Raw genomic sequence first — 23297 nt, 5'->3', positions numbered from 1 at the left:
CTTCTGTCCCAGAGAAGCGCCACTGCAGCGCTGGTCAAACTACTCAGAAACCACAGGTGGCGTCACATATCATTCACCTATAAATGTAATTCACCCCTTTGCATGGACACCCAGGGCCACGGAATGGGTCACCACCACCGTGACACATCCCAGGGAGACACCGTCCCGGTACCGATTAACCCCACTGCCCTGCCTGGCCACCGACACTCCATGTCAGATTCATCTTGGACTGGGGAATTCACGATTTGACTTGATAACCCAGGCATGGTATGATAGAAAGAGCTACATGGACTAATGTGAAGTGTGGCCTGCTGCATCATTCACTTTGAGTGGGGGTGCAGGACACAAGGAAAGGGGTACTTCCTTACCAGGAGCCAGCACTTGACGACTCAGTGCTTGCATTTTTTGAAACTTCAGAAGAGGAGGGCATATTAGCTGGAGTCTGTTTCGGCAATGTAAGCCCAAACCAGTTCCTCATGCTCCGGCTTTAAAAACGGTTAACCTACTCCCAGAAAAGGTAGCCTTCCAGGCGTTCCGTAGACAGACCATGACGCCGGCTCAACACCTCCTGCCTTAGCTGCTATTGTGCTTTTGCCACTACCAGCAGATGCACCACCACCACCATCAGCACCAGCTGACCCCCCACGCCCACGTCCGCGGCCTCTTCCAGCAAACTTCCAAATTTAGCACAAAATAGACAAAAAATAACATCACATATATGGTACTGTATCAGAAGCGTACAGCTCTATTCAGTCAAAGGATAATTGTCAAGCTCCATATATATTCCATCAGTCACACAGAGACACTCCCAGGCTCAGTGTGGATTAGACAAGAATATAAAAGTAGACAAAGTGTACAGTATCATCAGATAGCAGGTATATATAGCATAGTTTAAACATTAACAATGTATGTCTATATATCATGAGTAGTGTTGCGCCACCCCGCTAGTGTTTTGGTTCGTCGAACAGGAGGCAAGTTCTTCGAATGTTCGTCGAACCACACTGAAAACAATGTCAGGCAAACACATACTAACACATAGAAAACAATTACAAAACACCTTAAAAGGTGTCCCAAAGCCGACAAAATGCTCAGAAGACAAAAATAACATATGGAAAAGGGCAACTACATTTATAAAAGAGGTGAAGGAGTAAAAGGAAGAGGTGGAGGAGACACAGATCTACGCTTGCCATGCCCTTATGAAGTCAAGAAAGTCTGGACTAAAAATGTAAAAACCAAAACCAAAAAACCAAAATCTGAAAACGAACATGATCATATACCAGTGAAGAGAAAACAGCAGCACTCTGGGAAATTTTGAATTTCAATGCAAAAAATTTTTTTTATTGAAGACACCACAGGGGAATAGTGCGTTGAGGTAACGTTTCGACCCTATGTCGGGTCTTTTTCAAACCTCACTTAAAGCACAAGAGAAAAAGAAACAATCACGGCAGTATGAATGTGCAGGAGGGGCTGAAAAAAGATCCAGTCTGGCAGGGACCAGGCAGAGATCCTAAGATGAGCTGGAAGGTTGGGGCAGCTAGCGCCGTCCATGAAGCCAAATTGTTTGCTTTCCGGGGGCAGTATGATTGCAAAGCTGAACCTTAAAGGAATGTCCAAAAGGGTACCACCAGGAGTGGAGCCTGCAGCTTAATTGGACTCCACCTGGGAAACCACAACCATGCCACCTCAAAAAAAGATGCACACATTGAAAGCTTTGTTGATTGTGTGTGTGTGGTGTGGTATGTCCGTTTGTAGTTGTGCTAGCGATTTGTCAGCTTTATTCTGTTAACGAACGAGACTCCGGCATGCCCCTGCGGTACGCGTAAAGCTTACTAGAGGGATACGCGAGGCTCTGGCACGCGCGATCGAACAATAACAGGGCTATCAAGGCCTTCCATGTCCGGGGCTACATGCGCGCTACACTGAAAGGACCATCTTTTGTCGCTTACAGGCGCAGATAACCCGCTGAACACTGTTAGTGATGGGGATCTGGGATTCCAATTATTCGCCGTGAACGATGATTTCACAGTAAGTGCAGGTCAAAAGCAATTCCTGATTTCGGCCTAACCGCCATTCCAGAAAAAAGTTAAAACATTACGTGTCCAAACCACAGGTGCTGTAGCTTGCTTAACAGCTCTGCAGCCGTTCTCAGGCCCAGTATGGATTTAACAAGATTCAAGAAAGTTGATAAAGGGTACAGTTTCACCGGATAACACGTATATATGTTGTATAGTTTACACATTAAAAACCTATGTGTATCAATAGGAGGCAGGCTCAGACGGTCTCAGGCCCAGTATGAATTAGACCAGATTGTACAAAGTTGAGATAGGGTACATTATCACTGGATAGCAGGTATATAGAGCATAGTTTAAACATTTAAAATCTCCGTGTTCTCTGTATGGATTACACAACAATCTAAAAACTATAAAAAAGGAAATGTATTTCAAGCGTACACCATGATACACTTTTGGTGGTATTTTTAAATCTTCATTTATATTTCTGTCTCAGTAAGACAGCCCAGACTCTCTGCAATAGGAAATTAGATGCATACAATTATTTACCTAAAGTCTAGTGATTGTAGAAATCTATGAATTACTATTCACGGGAACAACTTCCGTCACAATTCTCAGAGACGATGCTCACCCTCAATTAATTAGTGTGTGGACACAGCAAAAACCTTTGTTTGTGAAGAAAGTGTTGCTGTATCGCAGTACCGTTCAACCCATCGCCGTTACTCATATCCATCCAATTTTGATCACAGGGAGAGATGTAAACATGGTTCTCACTGCCTATCTTGATCTGTCACTAGAGTTGAGCGACTTTTGTTTTTTTAGGATCGCGTTACGTTTCGTGAAACCCGACTTTTCCAAAAGTCGGGTCGAGCAAGATCGTCCGATTTTAGGGAAAAGTCGGGGTCGTCCCGAAACACGAAACCCAATGTAAGTCAATGGGGAATAAAAGTCGGCAGTGAGAGGAGGACAGGAAACACACTTACAGTGCCCAGTTGAATGCCAAAAGCATCAATTCTTCTTTCTTAAGCTTGTCAACCTTAATTAACTCCATAATACAAGTTACGCACTGAAAAATGGGGGTTATTTGGCTAAAGTTGTGGGGGGGAGGGCTGGCTGCAGGTTTTCATGTGCCCTGGGCCAAAGAGCGCCCCTTTAACACATACCACAACTCATCATGCTCCGATACGGCAGAGAAATAGCGGTATAGTACAATGAAAAATACCTCACTTTTTACATCTCATGACGAGGCCCATCTATTTCTCCATACAGAATCATTGGACCCATATAATGTTTGAAACAGTATATGATGAGCTCCACATAATGCTACAGTATATGTTGGTCCCCATGGATGAAGCTCCACTGTCTTATGGGCCCAAATAATGCTCCAAACATAATGGGCCCCATTTCTAATGCTCTAGTGTATAATGGGCCCTGTAAATGCTGCTCCAGTGTCTGATGTCCACCTTTGGAATGTTCCAGTGTATGGTGGGCCCCATCTATCATTCTCCAGAGTATAGTGCTCCCCAAAAATTGCTGTCCCAACATTGAAAACAATCAAATAAGTCTCCTCGCTAGGGAATCCCTGTACTTGTCTGGACAGGTGCTGTAGCTTGCTTAACAGCTCGCCAGCCGTTCTCACGCCCAGTATGGATTACACGTGATTGCACAAAGGTGAGAAAGGGTACCGTATCCCCAGATAACATGTATGGATAGCGTACACATTCAAAATATATGTCTCAGGAGGCAGGCTCAGACGGTGTTAAGCCCAGTATGGATTGCACGTGATTGCACAAAGGTTAGAAAGGGTACCGTATCCCTGGATAACATGTATGGATAGCGTACACATTCAAAATATATGTCTATACAGCATGAGGCAGGCTCAGACGGTGTTAGGCCCAGTATGGATTGCACGTGATTGCACAAAGGTTAGAAAGGGTACCGTATCCCCGGATAACATGTATGGATAGCGTACACATTCAAAATATATGTCTCAGGAGGCAGGCTCAGACGGTGTTAGGCCCAGTATGGATTGCACGTGATTGCACAAACGTTAGAAAGGGTACCGTATCCCTGGATAACATGTATGGATAGCGTACACATTCAAAATATATGTCTCAGGAGGCAGGCTCAGACGGTGTTAGGCCCAGTATGGATTGCACGTGATTGCACAAAGGTTTGAAAGGGTACCGTATCCCTGGATAACATGTATGGATAGCGTACACATTCAAAATATATGTCTATACAGCATGAGGCAGGCTCAGACGGTGTTAGGCCCAGTATGGATTGCACGTGATTGCACAAAGGTTAGAAAGGATACCGTATCCCTGGATAACATGTATGGATAGCGTACACATTCAAAATATATGTCTCAGGAGGCAGGCTCAGACGGTGTTAGGCCCAGTATGGATTGCACGTGATTGCACAAAGGTTAGAAAGGGTACCGTATCCCTGGATAACATGTATGGATAGCGTACACATTCAAAATATATGTCTATACAGCATGAGGCAGGCTCAGACAGTGTTAGGCCCAGTATGGATTGCACGTGATTGCACAAAGGTTAGAAAGGGTACCGTATCCCCGGATAACATGTATGGATAGCGTACACATTCAAAATATATGTCTCAGGAGGCAGGCTCAGACGGTGTTAGGCCCAGTATGGATTGCACGTGATTGCACAAAGGTTAGAAAGGGTACCGTATCCCTGGATAACATGTATGGATAGCGTACACTTTCAAAATATATGTCTCAGGAGGCAGGCTCAGACGGTGTCAGGCACAGTATGGATTTGACGGCCCAGATTACACAGCGGAGGAGCAGGGAGAGGTAAAGATTGCAAATGCTGGGGCCCTGCCCAAGCAAGGGGGGGCCACTCGTGGGCGTCGGTACTGGCACTGGGCCCCTCATAGTACAGCGGTGTGTCTGACGGCGGGTGTGCACCACCACCGTCAGAGACACTTGATTGCACTATGAGGGACCCTGTGCCAGTGCCCGCGCCCTAGAGTCGGCCTACCCACCTGTCCAGGGCAACGGCACTCGCATGGTGTCATGCGGTAGGTGGTGACCCCGGCCATGGGGGGGGAGGCAGCACAGTTAGGGAGTTTTAGAAAGTGGCATATGTTGATGTTGGACATTCAGCTGATGCAAAAGGCGAAATAGGTGAAGTACCAGGAAGAGGTGGACCAAAGCAAGCCATTTTTCTGTCACCCTATGTGTCATCAGGGGAAGGTGGGACAAAATCCTTGGAAACCCATGCGTGGTTCATTTTAATGAAGGTTAGATCATCCACATTTTGGGTTGACAGACGGGTCCTTTTTTCTGTCAGGATTGATCCAGCTGCACTGAAGACTCTTTCCGATAGCACACTTGCAGCTGGGCAAGCGAGCTCCTGTAAGGCATATTGGGCCAATTCAGGCCAGGTGTCCAGTTTAGCGGCCCAATAGTCAAAGGGGAATGACCTGTGAGGGAGAACATCGATATGGGAGGAAAAGTAGTTTGTAACCATAGTTGACAACTGCTGTCTCCTGTCACTTTCCATCGATGCAGTATTACCAGTTGTGTGAGCGGTATTTGAAAAATCAGTCCACAACATTGTCATGAAACCCCTGTCTCCAATGCCACTTCTGCTGTGTGCACCACGAACACCTCTGCCAAGCTGCCCCCGGCCCGTACGGCTCATGTGAGAACCATCACCGCTGCTGTGTGCTGGGAATGCCTCAAGCAACCGATTTACCAGAGTTGCTTGTTTATTAGCCAATATTAGGTCAAGGTTCTCCTGTGGCATGATGTTTTGGAATTTGCCTTTATAGCGTGGATCCAGGATGCTGGCCAACCAGTAGTCGTCATCGTTCATCATTTTGGCAATGCGGGGGTCCCTTTTTAGGGTCTGCAAGGCATAACCTGACATGTGGACCAATGTTCCCGGTGTCAATGATGCACTGCGAGTGCTGGGTGGAGGAGCACTTTCTGGCAAATCCACATCCCTCCAGTCACGCACAAACCCTGTACCAGACCTTGCCACGCCAACATTTTCACTTGCCCCACGAGATGCATCCTCCTCCCCTAAGTAATCATCCCCATCATCCTCCTCCTCCTCGTCCTCTTCTTCCTCCACCTCGTCCAGGAGAGGTTCCTGAGCAGACAATGGCTGAATGTCATCAAGGATTCCCTCCTCCTCTTCCTCCTCATCAACATTGGCTGCAGAAGCCTGCTCCTTAAGGTGCGTCAAAGTTTGCATGAGCAGACGCATAAGTGGGATGCTCATGCTTAGGATGGCGTCGTCTGCGCTTACCAGCCGTGTGCATTCCTCAAAACACTGAAGGACTTTACAAAGGTCTTTCAGCTTCGACCACTGCACACCTGTCAACTCCATGTCTGCTCTCAAAGTGCCTGGCCGTGTATCCTCCCACAAATGCATTATGGCCTGCCTCTGCTCGCACAGCCGCTCCACCATGTGCAGGGTGGAGTTCCACCTTGTTGCAATGTCGATAATAAGGCGGTGGTTGGGAAGGTGGAGCAATCGCTGCAGCTTCTGCATACGAACGGAGTGTACAGGCGACCGGCGGATGTGCGCGCACAGTCTTCGCACCTTCTGGAGCAGGGCTGTTAACTCCGGATAATTTTTGAGGAAGCACTGCACCACCAGGTTCAAGGTGTGAGCCAAGTAAGGTATGTGGCTGAGTTTTGAAAGGGCTATGGCTGCCACAAAATTACGGCCGTTATCACTAACTACCTTGCCTGCCTCAAGATGTACACTGCCCAGCCATGACTCAGTTTGTCGCTTCAAGTACTCGGCCAGCACCTCGGCGGTGTGTCTGTCGCCCAAACACATCATCTGCAACACAGCCTGCTGACGCTTTCCACTAGCTGCTCGATAGGGGGACACATCGTGTGCAACAGTGGCAGCTGCAGATGGAGTGCTCGTACGACTGCGCTCTGTGGACGAGCTTTCGCTTCTGGAGGAGGAGGAGGAGGAGGAGGGTCGAACGCCTACAGCCAACTGTTTCCTATACCGTGGGCTAGGCAGCACTGTCCCACCACCGCTGTCCCCTGTGGACCCTGCATCCACCACATTAACCCAGTGCGCAGTGTTGGACACGTAACGGCCCTGGCCATGCCGACTGGACCATGCATCAGTTGTGAGGTGCACCTTTCCGCTCACTGACTGCTTGAGTGCATGGACAATGCGGTCTTTCACATGATGGTGGAGGGCTGGGATGGCTTTGCGAGAGAAGAAGTGGCGACTGGGTAGGTCATAGCGTGGTACTGCATAGGCCATGAGTTCGTGGAAAGCTGTGCTTTCCACCAACCAAAAGGGCATCATCTCAAACGAGATTAGTTTGGCAATGTGGGCGTTCAAACCCAGTGTACGCGGATGAGAGACTGAGTACTTTCTTGACCTACTCATAGTGTCTGGGAGGGTGAGCTGGACTTGAGAGCTGCATATGGTGGAAGTAGCGGTGGACAGGGCGGACTGAGAGAGGGTTGATGATGGTGATGGAGTTGGTGTTCTTTCTGATGGCCTAGAATCAGTCTTTCGTTGATATAACAGTGGGATTCCCTGACTGCTGTGGTCTTGCAACGACACCTCAACATTTGCTGCTGTGCTAACCGGTGGGCTTACAGTGGGGGAAACAATGTAGCGTTGCTGACTACCTTCGTTGTGATCAGTTGCACATGTGGCACTTGAGGTTTGGTGTTGTGTCCACGCTTGCAAGTGCATGCTGGTTAAATGTCTAAGCATACAACTGGTATTCAAATTTTTCAGATTTTTCCCTCGGCTAAAGGTCTTTGCGCACTTCTTACAGATAACCTTGGCCTGATCATGAGGATTTTGTTCAAAAAAGTGCCACACTGCACTCTTCCTACATTGGGAGACATTTTGTGGCCTAGCACGCTGTGATCTTTTGACCCTCTGGACAAGCTGTCCAGCAACTCTTTTGATGTTTGGAACCTGTCTTTGGAGTGCTCCGGGCCTGCCAGATAACAGCTGTTGCGATGTCGATGTCTGCTGTGGATGCTCCTCATCTGAGCTATTGGAAGCAGCACCCTCTTCCCCCAATGGATGCCAATCTGGGTCAACAACTGGGTCATCCATCACCTCCTCTTCTATGTCATGTGCACCTTCCTCTGTGTCACCGTGTATGGTGGTATAGTGTGCGGGAAGGGGCACCTGAGTCTCATCAGGGTCAGAATCTGGCTCAGTACACTGCGAGGACAATGTAGTGCTCTGAGTGAATGTACCAGCAGAATCATCCATCAGCGGCTGTGCATCAGTGCACTCCATGTCAGATTCATCTTGGCCTGGGTAATTCACCATTTCACTTGATAATCCAGGCATGGTATGTGAAAACAGCTCCATGGAGTAATCAGTATGGCCTGCGTCATCCTTCAATCTTGGTTGGGGTGAAGGACACAAGGAAAGGTGTGGTTCATGAACATGAGCCTCCAATGACGACTCAGTGCTTTTACTTTTTACAACTGAAGAGGAGGCAATAGAGCTGGAGGCTGAGTCAGCAATGTAAGACAAAACGTTTTCCTGATGCTCTGGCTTTAAAAGCGGTTTGCCAACTCCTAGAAAACTAAGCGTTCGAGGCCTTATGTAGCCAGACGATGACGCAGGGTCAGCACCTCCTGCATTCGGTCCTATTTTGCTCTTGCCACTACCATCAGATCCACCACCAACACCATCATTACCAGCTGCCAACCCCCGCCCAATTCCACGGCCTCTTCCACCAGCCTTCCTCATTTTTGGTAGAAATGTAGACAAAATCCAACAAACTATATAGTAATGTAAAACAAGGTACAAGGTGTCTATAGGACAGGGGAGATTTTGAATTTCTGCACACACTTGTGGACAGTGGACACTTTTGGATTGTGTGAGGCCCACTGATATCTGAGCGCTATGTGACAGGCTCGATGGCACAGCTGTGACAAAAGTGACTAGAGGATAAGGGTGATTTTGAATCTCTGCACACACTTTTGGACACTGGACACTTTTGGATTGTGTGAGGCCCAATGAATATCTGAGCGCTATGTGACAGGCTCGATGGCACAGCTGTGACAAAAGTGACTAGAGGATAAGGGAGATTTTGAATTTCTGCACACACTTGTGGACAGTGGACACTTTTGGATTGTGTGAGGCCCACTGATATCTGAGCGCTATGTGACAGGCTCGATGGCACAGCTGTGACAAAAGTGACTAGAGGATAAGGGAGATTTTGAATCTCTGCACTCACTTTTGGACACTGGACACTTTTGGATTGTGTGAGGGCCAATGAATATCTGAGCGCCATGTGACAGGCTCGATGGCACAGCTGTGACAAAAGTGACTAGAGGATAAGGGAGATTTTGAATCTCTGCACACACTTTTGGACACTGGACACTTTTGGATTGTGTGAGGCCCACTGATATCTGAGCGCTATGTGACAGGCTCGATGGCACAGCTGTGACAAAAGTGACTAGAGGATAAGGGAGATTTTGAATCTCTGCACACACTTTTGGACACTGGACACTTTTGGATTGTGTGAGGCCCAATGAATATCTGAGCGCTATGTGACAGGCTCGATGGCACAGCTGTGACAAAAGTGACTAGAGGATAAGGGAGATTTTGAATTTCTGCACACACTTGTGGACAGTGGACACTTTTGGATTGTGTGAGGCCCACTGATATCTGAGCGCTATGTGACAGGCTCGATGGCACAGCTGTGACAAAAGTGACTAGAGGATAAGGGAGATTGGATTGCTTTTAAAAAAGCAGTTTGCGGAGCAGTGGGTAAACAGCAATGCAGGAATGTCAGGAAGCCTTAGAAGGCAGCCCAACAACCAACACCACTGATACACCACTATATAGCCTCCCCTTGCACTGCACACACAGTGACTGGTGTGTTGTGCAGGCCAAATCGCTAGCAGCAGAAGCAGTTTTTTTGTCTTCTTCCCTGCCTAACGCTCTCCCTACAGAATCAGCAGCAACCTCTCCCTATACTAAGATCGGCAGAAGTAAGATGGCGGTCGGCGTGCACGCCCTTTTATACCCCCTGTGACGCCCACCAAAGCAAGCCAATCACTTGCATGCCCTTCTGAAAGATGGTGGTGACCCGTGCCTATGTCATCACGTTGCCCACAGTGTCCGTGGATCCTGATTGGCTGAAAAAGAGCGCAAAACAAACTTTTGAAACGCGACTTTGGCGCGTAAGTCGCCGACCTCGTGGCCGACCTCATCCTAGGGTCGGGTTTCGTTTCATGAAACCCGACTTTGCCAAAAGTCGGCGACTTTTGAATTTTTTCGACCCGTTTCGCTCAACTCTATCTGTCACGTAACTTTGGAGTGCAAAACACAGAATCCACAGGCCGTAGGCGATTCAGTTGGATTGGCATGAGAGGGAGGGCACATTTAAAAATGTGCACTGGAATGTCACACGTCTGTGGATAGGAAAACTGTTAAAGCTGATGAGAAACCACCACTGCAGTTCATTGTGAGTCGACGTCCATAAGAAATGGATGCCATTGATCATCTGAAGCTAGATGCCGGCCAGCGGGACAGGGCATAGCTTCGTCTTAACCATCATCTTCTATCAGTTCACCAAATTTGAAGCGCCAGTCCCAGTGATGGATTTGACAGCCCAGACTACATAGCGGAGGAGCAGGGAGAGGTAAACATTGCAAATCCTGGGGCCCTGCCCAAGCAAGGGGGGCCCACTCGTGGGCATCGGCACTGGCAATGGGCCCCTCTTAGTATGGCGGTGTGTCTGACGGCGGGTGTGCACCACCACCGTCAGAGACACTTGATTGCACTATGAGGGACCCTGTGCCAGTGCCCGCACCCACGAGTCGGCCCACCCACCTGTCCAAGGCAATGGCACTCGCACGGTTGCGTGCGCTCGGTGGTGACCCCGGCCATTGGGGGGAGGAGGCTGCCCAGTTAGGGAGGTTTACAAAATGCCACATGTTGATGTGGGACATTCACCTGCTGCTAAAGGCGAAATTGGTCAAGTCCCAGGAACAGGCGGACCAAAGAAAACAATTTTTCGGGCAACCTATGTGTCATCAGGGTAAGGTGGGACAAAATCCTTGGAAACCCATGCATGGATCATTTTAATGAAGGTTAGATCATCCACATTTTGGGTCGACAGACGGGTCCTTTTTTCTGTCGGTATTGATCCAGCAGCACTGAAGACTCTTTCCAAGAGCACACTTGCAGCTGGGCATGCGAGTTCCTGTAAGGCATATTGTGCCAATTCAGGCCAGGTGTCCAGTTTAGCTGCCTAATAGTCAAATGGGAATGACCTGTTAAGGAGAACATCGATATGGGAGAAAAAGTATTTTGTAACCATACATGACAAGTGCTGTCTCCTGTCACTTTCAATCGATGCAGTATAACCAGTCGTGTGAGCGAGACTTGAAAAATCAGTCCACAACATGGTCATGAAACCCCTGTCTCCAACGCCACTTCTGATGTGTGCACCACCAACATCGCTTCCAAGTTGCCTCCGGCCCCTACGGCTCGTGTGAGAACCATCACCGCTGCTGTGTGCTGGGAATGCCTCAACCAACCGGTTTACCAGAGTAGCTTGTTTGTTAGCCAATATTAGGTCAAGGTTCTCCTGTGGCATGATGTTTTGGAATTTGCCTTTATAGCGTGGATCCAGGATGCTGGCCAACCAGTAGTCAACATCGTTCATCATTTTGGCAATGCGGGGGTCCCTTTTTAGGGTCTGCAAGGCATAACCTGACATGTGGACCAATGTTCCCGGTGTCAATGATGCACTGCGAGTGCTGGGTGGAGGAGCACTTTCTGGCAAATCCACATCCCTCCAGTCACGCACAAACCCTGTACCAGACCTTGCAAAGCCAACATTTTCTCTTGCCCCACGAGAAGCATCCTCCTCCCCTAAATAATCATCCCCATCATCCTCCTCTTCCTCTTCTTCCTCCACCTCTTCCACGACAGTTCCCTGACCCGACAATGGCTGACTGTCTTCAAGGCTTCCCCCCTCCTCTTCCTCTTCATCAACCTCGGCTGCAGACGCCAGCTCCTTAATGTGCGTCAAAGTTTGCATGAGCAGACGCATAAGTGGGATGCTCATGCTTATGATGGCGTCGTCTGCGCTTACCAGCCGTGTGCATTCCTCAAAACACTGAAGGACTTTACAGAGGTCTTTCAGCTTCGACCACTGCACACCTGTCAACTCCATATCTGCCCTCAAAGTGCCTGCCCATGTATCCTCCCACAAATGCATTACGGCCTGCCTTTGTTTGCACAGCCGCTCAACCATGTGCAGGGTGGAGTTCCACCTTGTTGCAATGTCGATAATTAGGCGGTGCTTGGGAAGGTGGAGCAATTGCTGCAGCTTCTGCATGCGACTGGAGTGTACCGACGACCGGCGGATGTGCGAGCACAGTCTTCGAACCTTCAGGAGCAGGCCTGATAAATCCGGATAATTAGTGAGGAAGCACTGCACCACCAGGTTCAAGGTGTGAGCCAAGCAAGGCATGTGTCTGAGTTTTGAAAGGGCTATGGCTGCCACAAAATTCCGGCCGTTATCACTAACTACCTTGCCTGCCTCAAGATGTAGACTGCCCAGCCATGACCCAGTTTGCTGCTGAAAGTAGTCGGCCAGTACCTCTGCGGTGTGTCTGTCGCCCAAACACATCATCCGCAACACAGCCTGCTGACGCTTTCCACTAGCTGATCGATAGGGGGACACCTCGTTTGCAACACTGTCAACTGCGGATGCAGTGCTCGTGCGACTGCGCTCTGTGGACCAGCTTTCGCTTCTGGAGGAGGAGGAGGTGGGTCGAACGCCTACTGCCAACTGTTTCCAATACCGTGGGCTAGGCAGCTCTGTGCCACCACCGCTGTCCCCTGTGGACCCTGCATCCACCACATTAACCCAGTGCGCAGTGATGGACACGTAATGGCCCTGGCCATGCCTACTGGACCATGCATCAGTTGTGAGGTGCACCTTTCCACTCACTGACAGCTTGAGTGCATGGACAATGTGGTTTTTCACATGAAGGTGGAGGGCTGGGATGGCTTTGTGAGAAAAGAAGTTGCGACTGGGTAGTTCATAGCATGGTACTGCATAGGCCATTAGTTCGCGGAAAGCTGCGCTTTCAATTAACAGCTAGGGCATCATCTCTAAATAAATTAGTTTGGCAATCTGGGTGTTCAAACCCAGTGTACGCGGATGAGAGGATGAGTACTTTTTTGTCCTGCTTATAGTCTCTGGTAGGGTGAGCTGGACTTGAGAGCTGGATATGGTGGAACTAGCGGTGGACATGGCGGACTGAAAGAGGGTTGATGATGGTGATGGAGTTGGTATTCTTTCTGATGGCCTAGATTCAGTCTTTCATTGCAATAACAGTGTGATTCCCTGAATGATTTGCCCTTGCGACGACAACTGAACATTTGCTGCTGGTGGTGTGCTAACCGGTGGACTTACAGTGGGGGAAACAATGTTGCGTTGCTGACTACCTTCTTTGGGAGCAGCAACACATGTGGTACGTGAGTTTTGGTAGTCCATCCACACTTGCAAGTGCATGGTGGTTTAATGTCTTAGCATGCAACTGGTATTCAAATTTCTCAGATTTTTCCCTCGGCTAAAGGTCTTTGCGCACTTCTTACAGATTACCTTTGCCTGATCATTAGGATTTTGTTCAAAAAAGTGCCACACTGCACTCTTCCTACTAGGGAAGACAGTTTGAGGCCTTGCACGCTGTGCTTTTTTGACGGTCTGGACAAGCTGTCCTCTAATTTTTTGGGTTTTTGTAACCCGTTTTTGGACTGCTCCGGGCCTGCCAGATAATAACTGTTGCGATGTCGATGCCCGCTGCGGATGCTCCTCCTCCTCTTCTGAGCTATTGGCAGCGGCACACTCTACCCCCAATGGATGCCAATCTGGGTCAACAACTGGGTCATCCATCACTTCCTCTTCAATGTCATGTGCACCTTCCTCTCTGTCACCGTGTATGGTGGTATAGTATGTGGGAAGGGGCACCTGAGTTTCATCTGGATCAGATTCTGGCTCAGTACACAGCGAGGACAATGTAGTGCTCTGAGTGAATGTACCATCAGAATCATCTATCAGTGGCTGTGCATCAGTGCAATCCATGTCAGATTCATCTTTGCCTGGGTAATTCACGATTTGACTTGATAACCCAGGCATGGTATGTGAAAACAGCTCCATGGAGTAATCTGTAGTGTGGCCTACCGCATCCTTCAATTTTGTAAAACCAAATAGCCCAATACCTTACAAAAGACAAATGGCAGTGACCTAAGTGTATGGTCTGCCATAATCAATGGTTCCACTCCATGAACATATGCATACAAGAGGAGGAAGCGGAATGACTGAATCCAACGAGTTATTTAATTATAAAAGTATGAAAATTTATTATAATAAATATATATAAAGAGGCAAACAGTGGCCGTGATATAATTACACATAGAATATGATGCCAAAAAGCCAGGAGAGGAGATGCATAGGAGTCATGAAAAACACCATCATACTGAGTTATAACCGCCCTTGTGGGGTACAAGTTAAATGCTACTGCCTATATAGGATTCTATCATGATCATAGTCATGCAAAAGTGATGGGAAGCTCCCACGCCGGGTATCGCATAATAGAGATGAAACACAGCGGTAAGAGTTCAGCGGTACAGAGTTATGCCATAATGGCAGAAAAAATCCTTACATGCGAACGCTCACCTGATGGTGCCTACTACCCCTGGTTGTACAAGAGTCTCCAACGCGCGTTTCGCGCTCCACAACTAGCGCTTTCTCAAGGAGATGCTGCTAATGCTGGCACAGGACCTTTTGTATCCATAACGACCGTCACATGTCTGACCATGTGGTGTAAGTAGGCCAATCACAAGCGGCTATATCGGCGCATGCGCCGCGACACCCTCCAGTCCTCTAACATAGAGGCAGGCGCCCGGCATTGGACGCGCGGTCAAAAACAGCGTTAACGCCACAAATGCTTGTAGGGCACTGCCCCCATAAAGAGAGACACGGGGGACACGCAACGCATGCGCACAACCGCTAGGGAGCAATACAAACATAATAACCATTAATGTGACTGTATACATAGGAATGGAAAGAAATGAAAGAAAACAAATTGAATAACGCTTATACCTACATCGTCCCACCCCACACAGAATGCCAGTGGAATTAGAGATATAAGCTGCATAAGCAAATCTCTAAACCCCCATCTCCAAAAAAAAAAACAAACAAAAAAAAAAAAACAAAAACACAGTAACAGCCAAAGTGGTTGACAAATATACAGGGGGGGAGATTCAAATACAGTATCCAATCATTATGCGTCCAATGGCAACTGAATGGCTGGAACCGATGAAGAAAGTAGTAGTAGATCCATATACACCAACACAGCAGCAGGAACAATAGAACTAGAAAATAAAAAATGAAAAACAAGTAAAAATTAAAAACAATAAAAACACAAACAGGGGAAAATGATGAGCAGTGGTAGACATGGTAAACCAAAAGGACTGCTCCGGGCCTGCCAGATAACAACTGTTGAGATGTCGATGCCCGCTGCGGATGCTCCTCCTCCTCTTCTGAGCTATTGGCAGCGGCACACTCTACCCCCAATGGATGCCAATCTGGGTCAACAACTGGGTCATCCATCACCTCCTCTTCAATGTCATGTGCACCTTCCTCTCTGTCACCGTGTATGGTGGTATAGTATGTGGGAAGGGGCACCTGAGTTTCATCTGGATCAGATTCTGGCTCAGTACACAGCGAGGACAATGTAGTGCTCTGAGTGAATGTACCATCAGAATCATCTATCAGTGGCTGTGCATCAGTGCAATCCATGTCAGATTCATCTTTGCCTGGGTAATTCACGATTTGACTTGATAACCCAGGCATGGTATGTGAAAACAGCTCCATGGAGTAATCTGTAGTGTGGCCTACCGCATCCTTCAATTTTGGTAGGGGTGAAGGACACAAGGAAAGGTGTGGTTCATGACCATGAGCCTCCAAAGACGACTCAGTGCTTTTATTTTATAAAACTTCAGAAGAGGAGGCGATAGAGCTGGAGGCTGAGTCAGCAATGTAAGCCAAAACTTGTTCGTATACTAAAACACGGAGCTTGACAATTTTAACATACACTGGACAGCGGTGTACGTGCACGCTCCTCTCTCAGTACCGTGTAACGGCTGTTATCACGGCCACAGTGAAGCTATCTGTGTGTGACTCTGTAAGGATAAGTCGAGGAGTTGTTCCGTTCTTACAGACCTCCACCTTATAGTTTTGTCTGGTTTTCAAACAGTTGAGTATATTTGCTGTTTGATTACATTCAAAACTATAGAGAGTCAGCATGTGTCAGTCCGTATACTAAAACACAGAGATTGACAATTTTACATACACTGGACAGCAGTGTATGTGCATATGTGCACGCTCCTCTCTCAGTACCGTGTAACGGCTGTTATCACGGCCAAATAGACACTAAGTGTGTGACTCTGTAAGGATAAGTCAAGGAGTTGTTCCATTCTTACAGACCTACACTCTAGGGGGATTCCAGTTCTGCCCAATTCTATATACACCTTGTAGTTTGTCATACACTATGCAATTTCTGCTGGTCACATTGCGGTGTTAAATAAACAGGGCCTGACTGAATCCCACAGTGTCCTGAAGTGTAGAGACATTCCAATTCTCCACAGTCCTCTATACACCCTTCTAACAGCATAGATAATCTGCCTGTCATATTGCGGTGTTAAATAAACAGGGCCTGACTGAATCCCACAGTGTCCTGAAGTGTAGAGAAATTCCAATTCTCCACAGTCCTCTATACACCCTTCTAACAGCATAGAGAATTTGCCTGTCATATTGCGGTGTTAAATAAACAGGGCCTGACTGAATCCCACAGTGTCCTGAAGTGTAGAGACATTCCAATTCTCCACAGTCCTCTATACACCCTTCTAACAGCATAGAGAATCTGCCAGTCATATTGCGGTTTAAAATAAACAGGGCCTGACTGAATCCCACAGTGTCCTGAAGTGTAGAGACATTCCAATTCTCCACAGTCCTCTATACACCCTTCTAACAGCATAGAGAATCTGCCTGTCATATTGCGGTGTTAAATAAACAGGGCCTGACTGAATCTCACAGTGTCCTGAAGTGTAGAGACATTCCAATTCTCCCCAGTACTATATAAATCTTGTACCTTGTTTTACAGTACCAGAGAGTTGGTGTAAATTTGGGTAAATTTTTCCAAAAAATGAGGAAGTGTGGTGGAAGAGTCCGTGGAAGTGGGCGGGGGTTGGCAGCTGGTAATGATGGTGTTGGTGGTGGATCTGCTGGTAGTTGCAAAAGCAAAATAGCACCTAATACTGGAGGTGTTGAGGCTGCATCATTGTCTGGCTCCACAAGGCCTCGAAGACTCCCTTTTCTGGGAGTAGGTAAACCGCTTCTAAAGCCGGAGCTTCAAGAACAAGTTTTGGCTTACATTGCTGACTCACCCTCCAGCTCTATCGCCTCCTCTTCTGAAGTTTTAAAAAATAAAAGCACTGAGTTGTCATTGGAGGCTCATGGTCATGAACCACACCTTTCCTTGTGTCCTTCACCCCTACCAAAATTGAAGGATGCGGTAGGCTACACTACAGATTACTCCATGGAGCTGTTTTCACATACCGTGCCTGGGTTATCAAGTCAAATCGTGAATTACCCAGGCAAAGATGAATATGACATGGAGTGCACTGATGCACAGCCACTGAGAGATGATTCTGCTGGTACATTCACTCAGAGGACTACATTGTCCTCGCTGTGTACTGAGCCAGAATCTGATGCAGATGAAACTCAGGTGCCCCTTCCCGCATACTATACCACCATACACGGTGACAGAGAGGAAGGTGCACATGACACTGAAGAGGAGGTGATAGATGACCCAGTTGTTGACCCAGATTGGCATCCATTGGGGGTAGAGTGTGCCGCTGCCAATAGCTCAGAAGAGGAGGAGGAGCATCCGCAGCAGGCATCGACATCGCAACAGTTGTTATCTGGCAGACCTGGAGCAGTCCAAAAACGAGTTACAAAAACCCCAAAATTTGCAGGACAGCTTGTCCAGACGGTCAAAAAAGCACAGCATGCAAGGCCTCAAACTGTCTTCCCTAGTAGGAAGAGTGCAGTGTGGCACTTTTTTGAACAAAATCCTAATGGTCAGGCAAAGGTAATCTGTAAGACGTGCGCAAAGACCTTTAGCCGAGGGAAAAATCTGAGAAATTTGAATACCAGTTGCATGCTAAGACATTTAACCACCATGCACTTGCAAGCGCGGATGGACTACCAAAACTCACGTACCACATGTGCTACTGCTCCCAAAGAAGGTAGTCAGCTACTGCTCCCAAAGAAGGTAGTCAGCAACGCAACATTGTTTCCCCCACTGTAAGTCCACCGGTTAGCACACCACCAGCAGCAAATGTTGAGTTGTCGTTGCAAGGGCAAATCATTCAGGGAATCACACTGTTATTGCAACGAAAGACTGAATCTAGGCCATCAGAAAGAACACCAACTCCATCACCATCATCAACCCTCTCTCAGTCTGCCATGTCCACCGCTAGTTCCACCATATCCAGCTCTCAAGTCCAGCTCACCCTACCAGAGACTATGAGTAGGACAAAAAAGTACTCATCCTCTCATCCGCGTACACTGGGTTTGAAAACCCACATTGCCAAACTAATCTCGTTAGAGATGATGCCCTATCGGTTGGTTGAAAGCGCAGCTTTCTGCGAACTAATGGCCTACGCAGTACCACGCTATGAACTACCCAGTCGCCACTTCTTTTCTCACAAAGCCATCCCAGCCCTCCACCTTCATGTGAAAGACTGCATTGTCCATGCACTCAAGCTGTCAGTGAGTGGAAAGGTGCACCTCACAACTGATGCATGGTCCAGCAGGCATGGCCAGGGCCGTTACATGTCCATCACTGTGCACTGGCTTAATGTGGTGGATGCAGGGTCCATAGGGGACAGCGGTGGTGGCACAGTGCTGCCTAGCCCACGGTATAGGAAACAGTTGGCTGTAGGCGTTCGACCCTCCTCCTCCTCCTGCAGAAGCGATAGCTGGTCTACAGAGCGCAGTCGCACGAGCACTGCATCCGCAGTTGACAGTGTTGCAAATGAGGTGTCCCCCATCGATCAGCTAGTGGAAAGCGTCAGCAGGCTGTGTTGCAGATGATGTGTTTGGGCGACAGACACACCGCAGAGGTACTGGCCGACTACTTTCAGCGACAAACTGAGTCATGGCTGGGCAGTCTACATCTTGAGGCAGGCAAGGTAGTTAGTGATAACGGCCGAAATTTTGTGGCAGCCATAGCACTTTCAAATCTCAGACACATACCTTGCTTGGCTCACACCTTGAACCTGGTGGTGCATTGCTTCCTCACTAATTATCTGGATTTAACAGGCCTGCTCCTGAAGGTTCGAAGACTGTGCTCGCACATCCGCCAGTCGCCGATACACTCCAGTCGTATGCAGAAGCTGCAGCAATTGCTCCACCTTCCCAAGCACCGCCTAATTATCGACGTTGCAACAAGGTGAAACTCCACCCTGCACATGGTTGAGCTGCTGTGCGAACAAATGCAGGCCGTAATGCATTTGTGGGAGGATACACGGGCAGGCAGTTTGAGGGCAGACATGGAGTTGACAGGTGTGCAGTGGTCGAAGCTGAAAGACCTCTGTAAAGTCCTTCAGTGTTTTGAGGAATGCACACGGCTGGTAAGCGCAGACAACGCCATCATAAGCATGAGCATCCCACTTATGCGTCTGCTCATGCAAAATTTGACGCACATTAAGGAGCAGGCGTCTGCAGCCGAGGTTGATGAGGAGGAAGAGGAGGAGGGAAGCTTTGATGACAGTCAGCCATTGTCTGGTCAGGGAACTGTCGTGGACGAGGTGGAGGAAGAAGAGGAAGAGGAGGAGGAGGATGATGGGGATGATTATTTAGGGGAGGAGGATGCTTCTCGTGGGGCAAGAGAAAATGTTGGCTTTGCAAGGTCTGGTACAGGGTTTGTGCGTGACTGGAGGGATGTGGATTTGCCAGAAAGTGCTCCTCCACCCAGCACTCGCAGTGCATCATTGACACCGGGAACATTGGCCCACATGTCAGATTATGCCTTACAGATCCTAAAAAGGGACCCCCGCATTGCCAAAATCATGAACAATGATGACTACTGGTTGGCCAGCATCCTGGATCCATGCTATAAAGGCAAATTCCAAAACATCATGCCACAGGAGAACCTTGACCTAATATTGGCTAACAAACAAGCTACTCTGGTAAACCGGTTGGTTGAGGCATTCCGAGCACACAGCAGCGGTGATGGTTCTCACACGAGCCGTAGGGGCCGGGGGCAACTTGGAAGCGGTGTTGGTGGTGCACACATCAGAAGTGGCGTTGGAGACAGGGGTTTTATGACCATGTTGTGGACTGATTTTTCAAGTCACGCTCACATGACTGGTAATACTGCATCGATTGAAAGTGACAGGAGACAGCAATTGTCAAGTATGGTTACAAAATACTTTTCCTCCCATATCGATGCTCTCCCTCACAGGTCATTCCCATTTTACTATTGGGCAGCTAAACTGGACACCTGGCCTGAATTGGCACAATATGCCTTACAGGAGCTCGCTTGCCCAGCTGCAAGTGTGCTATCGGAAAGAGTCTTCAGTGCAGCTGGATCAATCCTGACAGAAAAAAGGACCCGTCTGTAAACCCAAAATGTGGATGATCTAACCTTCATTAAAATGAACCATGCATGGGTTTCCAAGGATTTTGTCCCACCTTACCCTGATGACACATAGGTTGCCCGAAAAATTGTTTTCTTTGGTCCGCCTGTTCCTGGGACTTGACCAATTTCGCCTTTAGCAGCAGGTGAATGTCCCACATCAACATATGGCATTTTGTAAACCTCCCTAACTGGGCAGCCTCCTCCCCCCAAAGGCCGGGGTCACCACCGAGCGCACGCAACCGTGCGAGTGCAATTGCCCTGGACATGTGGGTGGGCTGACTCGTGGGCGCGGGCACTGGCACAGGGTCCTTCATAGTTCAATCAAGTGTCTTTGACGGTGGTGGCGCACACCCGCCGTCAGACACACCACCGTACTATGAGGGGCCCAGTGCCAGTGCCGACGCCCACGAGTGGGCCCCCCTTGCTTGGGCAGGGCCCCAGCATTTGCAATGTATACCTCTCCCTGCTCCTCCGCTGTGTATTCTGGGCTGTCAAATCCATCACTGGGAATGGCACTTCAAATTTGGTGAACTGATGATGGTTAAGACGAAGCTATGCCCTGTCCCACTGGCCGGGATCTAGCTTCAGATGATCAATGGCTTCCATTTCTTATGGACGTCGACTCACAATGAGATGCAGTGGTGGTTTCTCATTAGCTTTAACAGTTTTCCTACCCTCAGATGTGTGACGTGTGACAGCGCACATTTTTAAATGTGCCCTCTCTGTCATGCCAATCCAATTGAATCACCTACGGCCTGTGGCTTCTGTGTTTTGCACTCCAAAGTTACGTGACAGATCAAGATTGGCAGTGAGCACCATGTTTACATCTCTCCCTGTGATCAAAATTGGATAGATATGAGTAACGGCGATGGGATCAACGGTACTGAGATACAGCAACACTTTCTTCACAAAGAAAGGTTTTTGCTGTGTCCGCACACTAATTAATTGAGGGTCAGCGTCGCCTCTGAGAATTGTGACGGAAGTTGTTCCCGTGAATAGTAATTCATAGATTTCTGCAATCACTAGACTTTAGGTAAATAATTGTATGCATCTAATTTCCTATTGCAGAGAGTCTGGGCTGTCTTACTGAGACAGAAATATAAATGAAGATTTAAAAATACCACCAAAAGTGTATCATGGTGTACGCTTGAAATACATTTCCTTTTTTCTAGTTTTCAGATTGTTGTGTAATCCATGCAGAGAACACAGAGATTTTAAATGTTTAAACCATGCTCTATATACCTGCTATCCAGTGATAATGTACCCTATCTCAACTTTGTACAATCTGGTCTAATTCATACTGGACCTGAGACCGTCTGAGCTTGCCTCCTGATCGATACACATAGGTTTTTAATGTGTAAACTATGCAACATATATACGTGTTATCCGGTGAAACAGTACCCTTTATCAACTTTCTCGAATCTTGTAGAATCCATACTGGGCCTGAGAACGGCTGCAGAGCTGTTAAGCAAGCTACAGCACCTGTGGTTTGGACACGTAATGTTTTGCATTTTTTCTGGAATGGCGGTTAGGCCGAAATCAGGAATTGCTGTTGACCTGCACTTACTTGGAAATCATCGTTCAGGGCGAAAAATTGGAATCTCAGATCCCCATCACTAACGGTGTTCAGCGGGTTATCTGCACCTGTAAGCGACAAAAGATGGTCCTTTCAGTGTAGCGCGCATGTAGCCCCGGACATGGAAGGCCATGAAAGCCCTGTTATTGCTCGATCGCGCGTGGCAGAGCCTCGCGTATCCCTCTAGTAAGCTTTACGCGTACCGCAGGGGCATGCCGGAGTCTCGTTCGTTAACGGAATAAAGCTGACAAATCGCTAGCACAACTACAAACGGACATACCACACCACACACACACAATCGACAAAGCTTTCAATGTGTGCATCTTTTTTTGAGGTGGCATGGTTGTGGTTTCCCGGGTGGAGTCCAATTAAGCCGCAGGCTCCACTCCTGGTGGTGCCCTTTTGGACATTCCTTTAAGGTTCAGCTTTCCAATCATACTGCCCCCGGAAAGCAAACACTTTGGCTTCATGGACGCTGTTTGGAGGTTCATGGGAATAACGCCGCCCTATTGCCAGTTGCCAAAATTTATTGGTGGGAAGTACGACGGTATATGATCGTGTTCGTTTTCAGATTTTGGTTTTTTGGTTTTGGTTTTTACATTTTTAGTCCAAACTTTCTTGACTTCATAAGGGCATGACAAGCCTAGATCTGTGTCTCCTCCACCTCCTCCTTTTACTCCTCCACCTCTTTTGTAAATGTAGTTGCCCTTTTCCATATGTTATTTTTGTCTTCTGAGCATTTTGTCGGCTTTGGAACACCTTTTAAGGTGTTTTGTAATTGTTTTCTATGTGTTAGTATGTGTTTGTGTTTGCCTGCCATTGTTTTCAGTGTGGTTCGACGAACATTCGACGAACTTGCCTCCTGTGCGATGAACCAAAACACTAGCGGGGTGGCTCAACACTACTCATGATATATAGACATACATTGTTAATTTTTAAACTATGCTATATATACCTGCTATCTGATGATGCT

The sequence above is a fragment of the Dendrobates tinctorius genome, unplaced genomic scaffold, assembly GCF_039654945.1.
Source record: "Dendrobates tinctorius isolate UK_male_01 unplaced genomic scaffold, ASM3965494v1 ptg000048l, whole genome shotgun sequence".
Classification (NCBI taxonomy): Eukaryota; Metazoa; Chordata; class Amphibia; order Anura; family Dendrobatidae; genus Dendrobates; species Dendrobates tinctorius.
The sequence above is the reverse complement of the archived record's forward strand: the minus strand, read 5'-3'. Positions refer to the sequence as shown.